Below are 12,728 nucleotides of genomic sequence, written 5' to 3'. Positions count from 1 at the left end.
AATCACAGCGTACTCTGAGAAGTCGAGCAAAGTTCCTTCTTGCACCAAGTGTGATTCGGTAAATTTTACATTTTTCTTCCCACTGAGATGGCTGGTTTTCTCGCCGGCGCCTTTGAATTCGCGCTGCAGACACCGACTGAAATAGTTCCTCTGCTTGCTTTGTCGGAAGTTTGTCGGCCCTGCTCTGCACAATGATTCCGGGTGGCTCTGTTGACGGAAGGAGTGGGCGAGAGGCGAGGATTGCCGGGGTCTCACTGGCAACTAGTCCAACAGCAGTGTTGTCTATGGGGATCTGCGGTGGTGGTGTTGGGTTCTGATGTGCCGTTGATTCTGTTGGGGGCGGTTATAATCCGGTGCCCCAGAGTTTTTAAGAGATTTCGTGTGTTGTGGTTTAGCAGCCATCACTTATGATATCTACATTGTTGGGCAATAGAGAAGGTACACACTGTAGTGTCCCTTTTGCGATATTCACCCTTATCAAGCTGAAACATAAATAAAACAGACAGTATGTGACGCAAAATTAATTGCAAACATTGATTTAACTGTAAAAATATACAATATATATATATATATATATATATATATATATATATATATATATATATATATATCGATAAATGCAGAAAAGACATTATTTTTATTGTATGAGATTATAATGTGATTATCTTTGTTAGAGTATAAAATACAATGCAATGCTCATTCTTCTGTCTAGTCTGTTTTGTTCTGTTCGTTCTGGTGTTAGCTGGATTAAGGTACGCAAGCTATTGTGCTGCGCTAGCATTTGTTTCTGTCGTAACGTAATTGCAAATATTTAATGGTGTAAACTGTGTCCTAGTACGAATATATTAGTATAAAGTGATCTCCGTGTGTTATTTCAAGAACCTACGCCACATTTATCTTATGAAAAGAATATTTAATGAAAATTATTTAGCATGTTTCCAGCTGCTGCGGAGCGAGTAACAGTAATCTCTGACTGTTAACAATTAGCCGCCATTACGCGGTACATTTAAAAATATTTTTTCACAGCACAATATCTAATAGCCGGAGCGGAAGAAATTATGTAAAAATATTCTGTGAGATTAATTGAAGTAATCCAGTGAAATAATTTTATTAAAACTTGTCTATTTTCTGTGATAGTAATAATTTCAGAGCTGAGTACTACTACGCTATTGCATTTACAGTAATTTGTAGGGAGCCTGGCGCTCGATAAAACCAGATATAATACGTAATTGGCAACCTACGAAATTCATTATTTTGCTTATTATATCTCTTTTGTATTTTCAAACAAATTTACTAGGAGAGTGTTTCCGCAAACTAAATAAACAACATAACATTATTTTTTCTTTTAAGAGATATAATAAATAGCGCCCTGTTAAGTGGGGCTCGAAGAGATAAAATATTTTTTTTAGGGTTTGTATGTATGTAATTGTTAACATGTATTGTATGTATTCTAATGTCTATCAAACTCCATTTCATGTATAAACTTGAACGAGGAAAGCGGAGAAGAACTGTATAGACCCTGAGAGGACAAGATAGCAAAAAGAAAAGAAAAGAAAAAAGAAATCAAGGTAAGGACCACTATGCATAAAAGCTTGCTACATAGGCCCGTATCATCAAAGTATAGTATCATAGATGGTACATGGTGTACAGTGGTGTAGATATTAATATTGTGTGATTTTGGAAACAATAAGCAGTTTGACTTTTGAACTTAGTCCGCATTTGTAGTTAGGAACAATTTTTGTAGTTAGCCCAGTGAAAGTTATCGTCATTATGGGAAAAGTTGGACGTGTGTTAGATTTGCAACCAGATAATGTGTCCAATGTTACAAATAATGTGCAATTATTGAGCGATATGGATAGTGACACTGACTTACTAAATATTAATAGTGATCGAGGGGGAGAAAATGTAAACAATGTAGTCTCCGGTGATATGCCAGGAAGTAGCCAGCAGACGAAAACAGTAAAACCGATAGGTGCTACTAGCAGGGCTAGTGATAATTTTCCAATGATTAGAACAACTACCACACCGGTATGCTCACCAATACCGGATCCATTTGCTGAATTTTTACGGAAATTAGAGAAAAAGAACGAACAGCTAGTCAATCAGATAAGGGAACAAAATGAAGAAAGAGAAAAGGTCTTAATAGAAAGTATAGGTACAATGTTCGAAAAGATACATTCAGAAATGACAGAAATAAAGAAAGCCCAAGCCGAACTGCCGAACATTGTAAGCAACATAGCACAAGATGTGAAAACGCTTCAGACGGCACACACAGTCATCCGGGACGTAGTAGAACAGCTTGCGAACTGAATGGACAATTTAGAGATGACACAAGAAGAAACCATAGAAACGCATTTAAATGATCAAGCCCAGAAAGTAGAAAAAGAGTTCCATGACTGGCTCACTGAAATAGAAAGCCAGATCACAGAACGTGTAGAAAGCAAAATACAGTCTGCTCTGCAAAAATTAACTAACGGAGCAGCTGTATGTTAACAACCCACAGTAGACACGCTACCACTCGCAGGTGAAAAAAGCGAAGCGACATACAAATTGTCAGTACCGTTGTGGCAGCAAGATATAACACACAGGATTGCTGAACTCGAACGTGCACATTTGCAAATGCTTAACAATTGTGGCATGCCTGTTAGGAACGTGTACTGTAATGAGAATGTTACGTACAGTTCATACCAACAAAAAAGCGATTCGGAAAGAGAAAATACACAATTTACAAGAAGCATTCCTCTTCATAACCCCGTGGGGGCAGCTTCTACTTCCACAAGCAAAAGCATTGATGAAAGCTTTATAAAACACAGACAATTCCTAGTATTTAATGCGGAAAAGAAGACAGTGCATCCGGTAATCTTCATAAAAGGATTCCGAAATGTATTACCGAGTGCCTGGAATGAACGCCAAAAAATTCAGTTCATAATCGCACATATACAAGGCGACGCTGCCTTATGGGCAAATGAAGTCATAGAAAATTGCCATAGCCTGGCACAATTTGAAAAATCTTTTCTAGACAGATACTGGTCTAAGGCTATTCAAGAACGCCTGAGGACTGAAGTATACAGCCCGCAAATGTACAATCACAAACAGGGTACACTCCGTAAATATTTTGAAAAATGTATCAACAAAACTAGATATTGGGATGACCCCATATCAGCCCGTGATGTGATCAGAATCTTAAAATTACGATTGCCCGGTCATATACGAGACAAATTAATAAATGTACCCGAAAATGACCTGGAACGGTACTTGTCTGTGCTGGACGAAATCGATCTCTCCCAGGAAGAAAATAGGATAAATAAAGACCGGGAGAACAGTAATGGGTCACCACGCAAGTTTAAAAATGGCAACAACAATTCCAATTTTGGAAGCCACGGAAATGGAAAGGAAGATCAATCCGCAGAACAAAACAGGAAGATCGGAAATGGTCAACCATCTTACTATCAAAAACGTAGGTGGGAAGATAGAGGACATCCCGGCTACAGTAACTAATAATAGTTACAATAACAAACGTCGAAATGAAGGTCAATGGCCACAACAAAGCAGTAGTGCCAACAACCGCACTTACCCGGTGCAGTGGATGCAAACTTCCATGCCACCACCTCCGCCTCCTAACGGTAACCAGTACCAGTGTGACAATAGGAATTCTATGCAGAATACTAATGCAATACCACAAACATGGACAGACTCGAATAGCAACGTAAGGATAGTAGAAATGCCCACTGACGGAAACCACCATAGTGCAAGACCGTCAAACGAACAACGGCCACAATAAGCTCCCCATTGATGGTCGGCGAAAAAACAGGGGGCACTGCTAGAAACAATACACAAGATAATGTATTATTACTGAGGTACCAAGATGGAAACAGTACAGAACATGATTTACTTATGGAATCAAACCAATGTAACAAAAAAGAAATAACTGAAGTACAAACCATCATAAAAGCTAGAATTAATGAATTGCCAGTAGAAATATACATAGATACAGGTGCCACTACTAATGTTATGAGCTATGATCTATTCAAAACCTTGAGCCAAAACCGCAACTTACCGACATTTCCTGTACAAAGCTGCTGTGTCATTGGAGCCATGGGAGCACAAGCACAGAAAGTTCAGTATCAGGTGCTGGTAGATTTATGCCTAGGGGAAGATAACGTAAAATGTATCTTTCTCGTAGTCAAAGGATTGAGAGTAACCTGCATGCTGGGGGGAGGTTTCCCGAGCGAGAAAAAAGCAAAAATTGATTTCTCCCGCGAGAAGATCTCCCTACTGAATGAAAATAAGCAGATTGTACTGGATTTAACACGAACAGTAAGTACACCCGGTAAAGATTGCCCGAGCGTACGAGTAAAAAGCGAAGAGATGCCCATATTTAAATTAAGCAGCAGTTTAAGGGGCCAGGGAGAATATTATTCGGACACAGCTCACAACGAAACGCTTCGCTGGACCGGAACCCTTAACAATAAAGCACAAGAATCACGTTATCTAACTGAATCCCAACGAAAAAGTCGATGTGACAAGTCAATAAAACGGACAGTCCCATATCAGATAAACGACTTAGTTTTGATAAGAAACCATCCTAAGTCGTCACTCATAACAAAGAAGAACAAGAAATGGCAAATGCTGTATAATGGACCTTTTAAAATTATACAAATACCGCACGGTTGTAGCTACCTTATAGCTGATGTGATGAGCGGGAAGATCAAAGGATTGTATTCCTATAAGGACTTAAAGAAATTTGTGGTACCTGACAATAGGACATGAATGGTTTACCGTATTTTTATGTAATATGTAGGTTTTGCACAGACTTCAATATATATTTTTGTGTAGTTGTAAGAATTGGATGTTTTGTTTGTGCTTAGTATGTAAGATGTTTTGTCTTTATGTCAAGGAATGTCTTACACATCAGCCTTCAAAAATGAGTAAAAAGAAGATAAAGGACCATCAGTCCAATGATAGTATTTGTTTAGAAACATAATCAGTAAGTGTAAGATGTTTTTCAGTGGTTATCAGAGTTAGTAACTATAAATTTTATTATGCTGTGTGATAAATGTTTATTTAAGGAATGCACTAAATGTTCTAATCTGTCACATGAAAAATGAATAGAAATGGTATATGCAAAAGACTGTGCACATACCATGTGACATCTGTGATGCTGTGCTTTGACCTTAAAAGAGAAAGTATAAGCATCTAGCCACAATATTTGAGATTAAATAAGAGCTCTACTTTAGAGCCTGTTTTTGACAGTTGCAAACCTTTTTTTAGGATACACGATTACGCTAGCAGCTTATGGAGCAAGCAAATGCGCAGCGGTCCTAATCCCCAAATGAATATACCCTATGACAAATTTATTAATGCTTAAATATAAAAATATTGCAAGTCAGGCCAGAATCCGTTGCATGTATGATGTAACACTTAATTGTATGCAATAACAGAACAAAAGTGCTTTTGATCTGTGAAATTTCATTGTAACATATTGTGTAAACGAACAGACATCTGTGTCACTATGTGATATAAAAAAAATCAGTAATCATGTAATACAATTGTATCAAAGTCATGCTGTAAGCAATACTAACAGGAACTATAATAGTGTGTTGGTATTCGCGGAGGAAGTGTGAACTTTGAGAACTGTATTAGTGATCAACTTGGACAGTGAACACTTATTTGCTGTACAACTGAAAAAAACGCGAGGTACAAACATTAACAAAACATATCTGTCTGCAGTGACCGAAAACACAAAACTGTGATCAGTGTGTGTTCGAAACTGTACAGACAACATTTTTAGTTTGGACGCTACCTCCTGTGCGCCAACAATTAATATGACGTCACGGACCACGTAGTAGGACGTTACTGCAACGGCAACTACGGTGGAACGCCGTCAAACAAAAATAGTGAAATATAAATATTCCATACGAAGTGATGACAACAGGGATGTGCAGTGCTTACTTCAGCATCATATCTCCTGCATCATTCAGCACCAGTACGTGCAAATGAACACGAAAATACCAAGTAACTGAGCCTGTGCCTCGATGATGCAATAATGTTGACTAATCAATTCTTACGCACAGCCATAACAGCTTACAAAATCCGTTCTATAACATATGTGCATTTGTTTCATGATTTGCACGAGTCAACATCCTCTCCCGTGCTGAAAACCTTAACGAGCGGTGCGCAACAATGCAGACGCACCACGCAGACAAAATAACGTCGTTCCGTACACCACATCCAGGCCGCCGCCTACGGACAAGAAAGAAGACAACAGTTTCCAGCCGACGCTCCATGGCAACGGGCACGAGGCGTCGCGGTAGCGACATACAGCATCATCCACACCACACGACTAGAAATGCGCCGACAAAAATAAAGAAAACTCAAAATATTACCAAAACAATAAAAAAATGTGATGAACACTTTCATATAAAAACTATATGTTTGTTTGTTTTTCAGAAAATTTTATATTTGATGTAAATACTTGTAGTACCAAAACATGTAGAACCAACTTATGTAAGTAACACAAAGGGTTAAATCTATCAGCTCTGCCGAGGTTTTTCTGGGGTTTCCCTGCGGGCCTCGTCCAAATGGAAGAGCTTGTTATATTGTAACTGTCCCCAGCCATGTTATGTAAAAAGACTCAAAATGAATGTGTACCCATGAACTAATACACGGTAAAGTGAACTGAAAGTGATCAACGAACGAAAGAAAAGTGACACTCGTGGTCTACAAGGACCAAACATTAAGTAGTGTGTTCCTTGTAGCCCATGGGGCCGTGTAGTGTCCCTTTTGCGATATTCACCCTTATCAAGGTGAAACATAAATAAAACAGACAGTATGTGACGCAAAATTAATTGCAAACATTGATTTAACTGTAAATATATACAATATATATATATATATATATATATATATATATATATATATATATATATATCGATAAATGCAGAAAAGACATTATTTTTATTGTATGAGATTATAATGTGATTATCTTTGTTAGAGTATAAAATACAATGCAATGCTCATTCTTCTGTCTAGTCTGTTTTGTTCTGTTCGTTCTGGTGTTAGCTGGATTAAGGTACGCAAGCTATTGTGCTGCGCTAGCATTTGTTTCTGTCGTAACGTAATTGCAAATATTTAATGGTGTAAACTGTGTCCTAGTACGAATATATTAGTATAAAGTGATCTCCGTGAGTTATTTCAAGAACCTACGCCACATTTATCTTATGAAAAGAATATTTAATGAAAATTATTTAGCATGTTTCCAGCTGCTGCGGAGCGAGCAACAGTAATCTCTGACTGTTAACAATTAGCCGCCATTACGTGGTACATTTAAAAATATTTTTTCACAGCACAATATCTAATAGCCGGAGCGGAAGAAATTATGTAAAAATATTCTGTGAGATTAATTGAAGTAATCCAGTGAAATAATTTTATTAAAACTTGTCTATTTTCTGTGATAGTAATAATTTCAGAGCTGAGTACGACTACGCTATTGCATTTACAGTAATTTGTAGGGAGCCTGGCGCTCGATAAAACCAGATATAATACGTAATTGGCAACCTACGAAATTCATTATTTTGCTTATTATATCTCTTTTGTATTTTCAAACAAATTTACTAGGAGAGTGTTTCGGCAAACTAAATAAACAACATAACATTATTTTTTCTTTAAAGAGATATAATAACACCCATCTAGTTCATTCATCATTGACTGGTCCTGTTGGTTCCGAATGCTAGTATTGGGACAACTTATTTTCTGGTGCACTCTGCATTATTGCCAAATGGATCCAAGATGGCGGATTTTTGCGGGAAAATAGGTCAATTGGGCTGCCTCCACTAACCAAACGGCCTCCCCTCCCCTCCCCCAGAAAAATGGTGGTAAGTTCAAATTCCAACAGGATAATGCATCACACCATGGTTATCTCTGCTAACATAAGAAATTCCCAAGAAGATAGGTCACTTGGGCTACCTTCACTAACATAAGACACATGGCCACCACCTCTTCTAAGGAACTAGAGGGGAAAAGGACTCGGTCTGTGCAGGACATAAGACTTTATTTAAACAATTGGATACAGTACAGCCATCAAGTGTGTTCACCATGAGGTCCAGACTCCAAGTGACCTAGTTCACACTACCACCACCAGAGGGCGCTGTGTTTCCTCCCATTACATAATCCAAGATGTCTGCCATGACATCAGCTGATCATGTGAGTACCATTATCCAAGGTGGCAGCAAACAGTGTGTTCACCATGAGGTCCAAATGGTCCAGTACACAGTACTGCTACCAGAGGGCATTGTCACCGCTCCAATTACATAATCCAAGATGGCGGGGTGAAAATGGCAGGAAACACATTACATAACCCAAGTTCAAGGTGTAGAGGGGAAAATGGCCAGAAAATGACTCACCCTGCACTGGGCTGCTGGAAAGAGGAAGGAGTCCACCTCATTAATTTTCGAACAATTTATTTAGAGATTGATTTCACCTAGTCTATTTATTACACTAATACAAACCACTCGCTCTGACGTGCTTGTGGCCACATCACACAGCCTACAGACGTGCAAACTACTCTTAAATTACCGAAATAATGCATTGCACAGCCTAGAGACCTGCAAATCACTCGTAAATAAAGTACTACATTTAAGTGTAGAGAGTGAAACAACTCGTAAATTGTCAAAATAATGATCCTTCTAAAAGACTCTGCAAACACGCTTGCTAATTGTCAACTTTTGAAATCATACACTGCACACCTGTTCACAAAATAACGCAACCAACACCAAAACAACTCATAAATTGTGAAAACATAATGCATGTGTAAGGCTCACAATGCTTAAAAACCTGAAAATAATTTAGTCCACAAACACTCATTGCCTGTAAAAATGCTTTCGAACCATCCTGAACGTATCAGATGCTCCAAAGGTGCCCAAATGTCGGCTCATTGCAAGCTACCGCTAGACGCAAGCCAGTGTGAACCATCACTCTCACGCTGATGCTTCTGCACATGTCGCGCCTTTATTTAGTCAAGGTGGCATTGATTGGGGTGTGTGCATCTAGCATGTGGAAGATACGTTTGCTGGTTCTCAAGACATGATAAACACTTTAGTTGACTTTGTAAATTATAGGCTTGATTTGGAATCCGTTACATCACCAACATCAGTACTCGTGAGTGGAAATATCAGTTTCCTCAATTTGTTTCGAGTTCTCACATAAAGGTCTTTACAGACTGGATAAGTTTCTACTTACCCAGTGGTCTGCAGCACCTTCCACCCCACTAAAGTTCCAGGTTTGTACAGTAACAATTTACAGTCAATATCTTTGGAATTATGCCATGTGATCTATACTGCTATGTAGGCTATATTGACATGTGCTTGATATTGAGAAGTACCGCAAAAATCGCATGATATTCTGGCAAACCATGCGATAATACATGTGTTCTTGTAATCTCCGAGTCTGTAGATGGGTGTAGAAAAGCAAGAAAGCAAGCAGGTCCAGACCAGAAACAGTAACGTGTTTGTGCCGAGGGGAAACGAGCTCGAATTTATAGAACAGCTCTGAGAATGACTTCAGTCTGCTGAGGGCGTTGTGGTCACGTGTCGGCTGCGGAAAAATATCTAGTTTTGTGTGGAGTATGTACAGTGTCGTCTGTCTTTGTGGTATATGTACAACTGATGTAAAAGGGGTGATTTTGTATGACGGAGGATAAGAATTGTATGTTTATTACATCGACATGGTTGGCGGTGATATATTGATGGGTTGGAGATCGGTTTCACGCTCTAATCTACAAGCTCCTGTCCTCAGTGTGATCGCAGTGTAATTGAGTAAGAGTCTTTCTGTATTTGACGATATGTTAAGCACTTTGCAAGGTTTATCTGTCAGTGCAATATCGCGATCTGTGTGAAATAGTTTTTTGCCAGCAGAAAGAAAAAAACGAAAAGCCGGATGGTGCGTCCACACTGGCAGCATCAGTGATTCGGCGCGTAAATTCGATAAGAGCCAATCATAATGCTCAATTCATTCACAAGACATCCTTTGTGCTGAGATATTGGAGCTTATGCAAATTGATTCAAACAAGATGGAGGTTGAAAGACAAGTTGAAGCAGACCATGGATCTGTGGCAGGGATGAAGTCACTCATCCGCCACTGCGGCATTAGGACATCTACAGATTCAGGATAGCGTAAATTTTTCTCTTCTGTAGGATAGTGCTTGGAATTCTGTTTGCGTAATTGTCCTGATTTCCCTCCCCGTCTGTGCACAGACCATGTCCTCTTCCCAAACAACAAGAATGGTGTGTTCGCAAGCTTGGACAGACAAGATGAGGGCTTTTAGCAGTGAGAACGTTTGTGTGTATGTTGACAGCGGGAATGAAAGACCTGATGTCCCATTAGGATTGCTAGGGACAAAGCAGTCGATGTTAGACCTGTTACATAAGTATGTGTGTGTGGGATATACAGCACTTGCATGCCACATTAGGAATGTGAGGAACAATGCGCGTTGTGCTATTCTGGGAAGCATTGGAACATCTCTCTCTCTGTGCTGGACCACAGGTAGAGTGAGGGGTCACACCAGCAGCGGTGAACACTTGGCGCTTATTTACATTGAGATGTGATGTCAGTATCCGTAGGTATTGCATCACTATCAGTAAACACACACACCCGCAGCCCAGAGGATGACTTGGCGTTTAGTTAGATAGACATGTGATGTCAGTATTGCACTCGAAGAAGTCTAACTGTAGACGTGAATTTCACATGCCATCGGCATCGGCGTTGGAGTGATGGTTCGTGCCGGCTTGCATCTGGCGGTAGCTAATGGTGGTGCCGACGCACACAGACCTTTGGAGCATATGATACGTTGAGGATATTTCAAAAGCATTTTTACAGGCAATGAGTGTTTGTGGACTAAATTATTTTCGGGTGTTTAAGCATTGTGAGTGTTACACATACATTATATTTTCACAATTTACGAGTTGTTTCATTCTCTGTACATAAATGTAGTGCTTTATTTAAGAGTGCTTTGCAGGTCTCTAGGTTGTGCAGTGCATTATTTCGGTAATTTACGAGTTGATTACGTGTCTGCATGGCGTTTAACATATGTTATTTTGGTAATTTAAGAGTAGTTTGCATGTCTGTAGGCTGTGTGGTGTGATGGCAAACATGTCAGAGCATGTGTTTTGTATTAGTGTAATAAATGAACTAGGTGTAATCCGTCCCTAAATAACATGTTCGAAAATTAATAAGGTGGACTCCTTCCTCTCTCCAGCAGCCCAGCACAGGATGAGTCATGTTCGGGGAACAGCCCCTAGAGCTGCGCATCTAGTGACGCAAATGGCTGAGGATGACAAGGGTGGCCGATCAGTACTGTTGGGCCTCCAAGGCCTGTTCGGATGGTGTTTGTTTGTTTTTAATACACACATCAAAAAAAGTTTTGCATCACCCCGGTTTCCAGAACTCCTGAAGATAGACGTCACTGTGGATACTGTATCACAGAAACAGTCCCTCTGTTCAGATATGTCACTAAACCCACCCAAAGGTGGTGCAGTAAATCGCCAAACTGGTAGCCAAATAAAATAACAGTTCGGAAATTAGACGGATGAAAGGTGTTTGACTTGACATTCTCTATTATTTACTGTCTGTCAGTGGTTTTTTTTATACAGGCCTAGTATTTAACAATATTTTGATGTTACAGCATATTTTATTGTCTTCTTGGGGGGTTTTCTTTGTAGCCTTATTACTTAGTTGCCAAGACAGCTATCGTTACTTTAAGGGTTAATTTTATGTTTTTAATTGAGTGATAAAATCACTGTCTCACTCTTAAGTTGGCTGATTGCTTCTCATCAAAAGAATTTGCTGTGTTATGATGGCCCGTTACATTTATAAATTTGGGGATGGTTCTCAACAAAGCACTTGTAGTTCAAAGCTGGTGCACAGTTCCTTTTATGTTTACATAGCACTCTTTGATTTTTGTAAATGGCACTATGTGCAAAGCTAAAACAGACTTATGACAGTACTTGTTTTTCAATGTCATATTGGTCATCAGCCACATGTGGATCTGTGCTAAGACTGCACAGTGATTCAGGGTGATAGCTTGAGGTTTCCTGTAGCAGGACGTGGGAGTTTATGATGTGTCGACCCCACACAGTCAGTTGGATGAAGAGGTTGTCTGCATTCCAGACAACAAGTACACTTCATACGCCATTCCCTGTTGATGAGCTTCAAATTTTTGTTTCTGAATCTGTAATAAATAAAAAATATATCAAACTGACCTCGAAAAAAAAATAGACATCGAGCCCTCGACTCTCATTTGATGATTTCCTGGTTCACCATCACTAACTAAAACATGGTTTTACCTCTAGTTTGTCATTATTGACTTACATAAACAGTTTATTTCCTAATTGGCCGTTGACTAGCAAACATTTAAAATGCACACGTTTTTGGCGAAGCTAAATCACGAGTTTCTTGCATTTAAAATACTGACAGTTCTTCATAGAACTTTTTCAAGGGCTAATATGTTTGTGAAAACATTGTCATTTCTTGGAAAAAACGTCAGAATAATCGCGATGTTTTGAGATGTGTCTGACAATTAATTGTCCAGAACATGAATTCTAGAACTCTAATTCCATATAACTCCTTGAAAATTCATCAAATCCTTACGTAATAAAGTTATTGCTGCTGTATTTTCTCAGACAAGGGATAACCATCTGTGCTGCAGTATGTGATAAAGAAACTGGAGAACATGT

This window comes from Schistocerca cancellata, chromosome 7, assembly GCF_023864275.1.
Source record: "Schistocerca cancellata isolate TAMUIC-IGC-003103 chromosome 7, iqSchCanc2.1, whole genome shotgun sequence".
NCBI classification, from domain to species: domain Eukaryota; kingdom Metazoa; phylum Arthropoda; class Insecta; order Orthoptera; family Acrididae; genus Schistocerca; species Schistocerca cancellata.
Note: the sequence above shows the minus strand (reverse complement) of the source record.